Source organism: Triticum dicoccoides, chromosome 6B, assembly GCF_002162155.2.
Source record: "Triticum dicoccoides isolate Atlit2015 ecotype Zavitan chromosome 6B, WEW_v2.0, whole genome shotgun sequence".
Taxonomy (NCBI): Eukaryota; Viridiplantae; Streptophyta; class Magnoliopsida; order Poales; family Poaceae; genus Triticum; species Triticum dicoccoides.
In genome coordinates this window covers 722689199-722694574 of record NC_041391.1, presented here as the reverse complement: position 1 = coordinate 722694574, position 5376 = coordinate 722689199, and positions in this window count along the sequence as shown.

Sequence of the window (5376 nt, the reverse complement as noted above, 5' to 3'; positions counted from 1 at the left end):
AATAAATAAACACATTTTTGGGGTTTCAGTTATGATTATCAACATACTCCCATATAGTGGATAATTCACGCAATCTACATACAAACTAACATTACAAGAAGGCGAAGAAATAACCTAAGTATGTGTTGTTCAGTCGGACACATCTTATGATAGGGAGGTGGCAGATCTGAACGGTACTGGCCATTGAATCAACTTCATAGTGCACCATTTCATCTTAACAAAAAAACTCCAAGCATCATGAATGAATGAATTTCAACGCTATTTCAGCATACGTAGAGCGTGCATTTTTGTTTTGTAGACGTCAAACTTACACATAATAGTACTCTTTCAGACAAGAATGAAAGATTATGACTTTTGTGTCTTGAGCAAACTTACAGAAAAAATTCTTGTACAGAACTTTTATACATGTCAACTTTTTTGTCTACCAATCTTGAATTTTTTTTTTCAAAAGTTTCACTTTCAAACTTATACAAAACAACTACATAGAAAGTGCATTTACTTTGTGACCACATATTGAGAAATGTTTTCAGAAGTTCTACGTGCCAAATTTTTTAGCACACGTATGTTTTGTTCGATGAATATTTTGTTCAAAGTTACACACAAGATATCCATAGAGAGTGCATTTTATTTTATTTTGAAAACATTTTTTTGTAAAAGCATAATGAAGCATAAATGTGTACAACTAATCGTCCATAAACAACTAATGTTTGACAATATTTACTGAACATGTTCAATACCCTGTAGTGTTTGCTATTTTCCAACGAACAAATAATATGACAACTTTTGTAATATCAATCACACTTGACTGTTCTTGTCTAATCTCATTTTGTAAAAAAAATCTGGCGTCTTTTTTTCAGTAACCCTCATGTAAAGGCGACATTTGTTTGACCCATTTACCAAATGCACGCTATGAGTACAATTTGTTTTACAGCCGAATTGTTGGGGTTTTATTTAACTCAATACTATAGCATGCGTTGGCACGCAAGTCTAATACCCAGAAAGTAATTTCGACGCAAGCTTGCTAGGGACGCATGGATTCGGGGCCTGGACTCGGATGCTCCCCCCAACCCCCCGGTGAACAGTTAAATCGGTAAAAAGAATTAGCACAAACAATTCTGAAACTTTTTGGCATCCAAGATGCTCGTGTGCGCGATGTGCATGCAATTTTTGGTGATTTTGGACATTTGAGGGGGCCATGGAAACATAAAAAATTCGGGCCTTGCATGCTAGTCCTAATCCTACCATTAATTGCAAAACATGGGCGTCGCCTATCTGCCACGTTGGTCACGCGTGCATGTGACTTGCAAGAAAGGGCGACAGGGACTGCGTGAGCTTGGATCTAGTTCCATGCGATGGTCACAGACTTTTGTGCGGCGGTAGTCCCTCTCGATCACCCAAAACATCTTCGGTGATAAAAAGCGTGATAGAAGCCCGGACCGGAAACCCATCTTTATTCTGGTGCTCGACATGGTAAGCATTAACGACATGAGAGAGCGAGCCCTTCTTGTACAAGCTCAGCAGTTGCCGAAGCATGATCGCGCAGACCGACTGCGCTATCGAACGTGCGGTGATGATGGAGTACTTGGCGATCTTCATTCCACACTCACGCACCATCAGAGGGGTTTGAAAAGGGAATTGACTGGTGAACAGACGGAACATTAGGTAGTTTCACTCCTTTTAGCCGACGGAATTACTGCCATTAATTGCAAAAGGTGGCCTCGCATATCTTCGACTTTGAACATGCATGACGGCCCTTGGAAGGATGCATGTCACGAGCAACAAAAAGAAGGGGGGCGTCGTTCGTGTGAGAGCTTGGATCCATTCAATTCCAGATCGTATCTGTCGTGGAATTGTCACTGCAGATATCCTCGTGCAAGGACTTAGTCGTGGAGCCATCGCAGCTAAGAAGCTTAAAGGGGTTAATCGGGACAAAGGACACGAGAGGTTTTATACTAGTTCGCCTCCTTGCGGTGAAGGAAAGCCTACGTCTAATTGGGTTGGTATTGCTTGATGTTTCGATGACCAGGGAGCGAGATACGCTATGCCCGACTTTCGATGGGTTGTTTCTTATCTCAAGCGGCCAGCGGGTCGTCCCCTTATATACACGGGTCGACGCCCTGCGGCTTACAGAGTCCCGGCCGGCTTATAAACAATGTCCGGCTCGGTGACTAGTTAAATCTACCTTATGATACAAGTCATACCATTGTGGCGGTTTACTACAACGGGCCTTGAGTCGCCTGTGGGCCTTAGGCCCTCTATTGAACCGCCATCTTCATGCTTGGTCTTGGCTTCTTTCTGGTGAGTCTCTTTGCGTAACCCGGCCCCTCCTGGGCGGCTTACATAAATAATTACATCCCCAACATTAGGCCCCAGATTAATTTGAACCAGTTCATGTCAATCTTAAAATACCTTAAGAAACAAATCTTCAGCCTTCTGTCTGTGCGAAGGTTTTCTTTAACCCACCATGACGTCATCTTTTGGATCCGTGTTAACCCGCCATGACGCCATCTTTACTTAAATCCATTTTTTATTCCATCGTATCCTCCAACGGATCCTTGCCTTTACTGACCGTTCCAAAATCGAGGCGTCGAGGCCGCTGGATAATAATGCTTATCTCCTCGTTTCTCGCGGCGTCTTAATGATCCCTTCCCTATAAATAGGCATGACCTAAGTCTTCCCATTCTCTTCCTTCCGTCATCTTCTTCCTCTCGCTGCTTCTCTGCCACTCGAGCTCCGCCGCCGCCGTCGCAGATCTCCTCATCTTCACAAACTCAGGCCGCTGCATCAACCTGGTTTGACCAGAAACATGCGACGACCTACCGCAGCGATCTTGCATCCGTAAGTTTCCTCCTTCTTGCTCCTCAGATCCGCATTAGGTTTTTCAAGTTCTTCAGTGTTCTTCGTCGTTCACCAGGAACCCCTTGTAGATTTGCTCACCACCATCATTTTTGATCTTAAAGATGGTAGAAACCTAATGCGGTAGCTGTTTCGCACCCACTCTGATTGCAAGTAGATCCCTTTCTGTTGCTTAGAGGCCCTGTTCGAGCCCTTGAACTTCATCTGTACCAGTTGTAGTTCTAGATAATTTTTCTTTTCGGAACATCTGTTTGATCCAAAATAATAACAACAACTTGTGAAACCTGTTTGTTTCACCCGGAAGTAAAAAACTGCCTCTGTTGAATATGTTTAACCGCTCATTAACACCTGCGGCGGCTTAATATTTACGACATAGTCATCCATATATCATTAGGTCGCTTCTTAAGCCGCCATTTTGACTAGTTTTAAATATTTACCTCCGGGTCAAATTTGCATCGGAATCTCTTATTTTGTCATAGGCCGCAACCTTTGTCATGGCACCTAAAGCGGCCAAGGCTCCTGTGACCTGCAATTGGGTCCCCTCCACAGTCACGAGGAGTAAACTGTCTGAATTTGTGAAGTCTGGCCATCTGCCTAAGAAAGAGGTTATGTCCTATTGTGCCCCTGACCCGTCTGAAGAAAGGCCTCAACCCAAAGAAGGGGAGGTGGTAATTTTTATAGATCACATGAACCGGGGATTTGCCCCTCCCGGCTCAAAATTCTTCAGGGAGATTTTGAATTTTTTTGACCTTAGACCTCAAGATATTGGACCAAATTCCGTGTCAAACATCTGTAATTTCCAAGTCTTCTGCGAGGTGTATCTAGGAGAGGAACCAAATCTGCTTTTGTTCAGAGAACTTCTCTATTTGAATCGGCAGAACGAACGTGCCAACGGTCCCAGTCTTGAACTTGGCGGTATTTCTATTCAACGGCGGAGAGATTGTCTTTTCCCTTACGCTGAACTGCCGAGTCACCCGAAAGATTGGAATCAAATGTGGTTCTATTGCCAGGATACTTCCCCGGCTAACGAGAGCCCTCTGCCCGGCTTCCGCGCTCTGCGCCTTGAGTCCAACCATCCGTTAGCGGACAAGCTAACTGCTGTTGAGCGTTTGCCTCTCAACCCTACCATTAGAAAGATCAAAGCTCTTTTGGGAAATGGCCTAAACGACATTGATCTGGTCCGAGTTTGGATTGCTTGGCGAGTACTTCCGCTAAGCCATCGTCCCGGCTTAATGTGTACTTATACTGGCGAAAAAGATGATCCACTGCGTCACAGTCCTGATGACTTATCAGATGATGTGGTGGAAGCTACGACCCAGTCGCTGTTGAAGGAGGGCACAGTGACTAGTAACGCCTTCAGCTTATTACCTTTCTGCAAGAAGAACCCGGCCCCTGCAGTAAGTTATCCATTTTAACAAATACTCCTAGCCTTGTCACACCTTACTTGTACTCATAATTTCTTATCTTTTTTCACAGGCCGATGACAACTTTTGGAAGGTCCAATATGACCATGAGGCTGCTAAACAAGCCAGAGCAGCTAAGAAGACTGAAAGGAAATCCGCCAAAACGGGAACTTCAAAGAAAAAGAAACCCAGCGCCTCCGACTTGTTCAAATTGGATGACTCTTCTTCGGATGATGAAGAGGTAATCCTTATTCTCTTAACTCCTTTGTTATTATTTTATTGATATTTCCTCCTTTCAGGAGGACACGGGGAACAGCCAAGCTCCTGGCGAAGAGGTAACTATAATCTCCTCCGACTCAGAGCCTTTGCCAAAGCACAAAACGGGTGACCCGGAAAGTAAGATTTTCACATCCTCTAGCTTATCAAGATCCTCAATTTCTTTTGAAGCAACAACAGCTTGAAAGCCGGAGGCAAACCCGGACCAGCAAGGATGCAAAACTCTCTTCCGGCTTACTCGACGTAAGCAGGAAGCGCCGGACTGAGGTCATCTCCGATTTACGTTCTGTTTATCCTTTGGCGGGTTTAATTCGTCAACCTCTCAATTCATCTGACTCCAATTATCAGGATACCTCTCCTTCCTCCGGCCAGTCTATGCAATCCAATATGCCGGCCTTCAAGACTGCCCCTGGGTAATATACCTTTGTTACCCTTATGCTTTACCTTACTCATATTTTTATACTCACCCTTCTGTTTTGTCCACAGCATGCAGGTGAAGCCCGGTAAGAGGGCAAAAAAGAATAAGCCATCCGAAGACCCGGTAGCAACTGAGCAGGAACTCAGAACCGCTGCCCCTGATGCTTCCACTCATCAACCGCCGCCTGAACCGGCATATGAAATTCCAGCGCCATCTTCTGACCCGCCTACCGAAGATACTTTCAACAGCTCCGATAACCCGGAAATTCCTAGCTCGGTCAAGACGACTGACCCGGAAGTTGAAATTTTGAAAACCCAGTTTGTTGAACCGGGGCGGCCTACTGTCCTTGCCAAATGTTCTGCCAAGGAAGAACTTGTCGAACGCCGAAAGGCCAAGCAGGACATCGCTGATTATACTCACTTA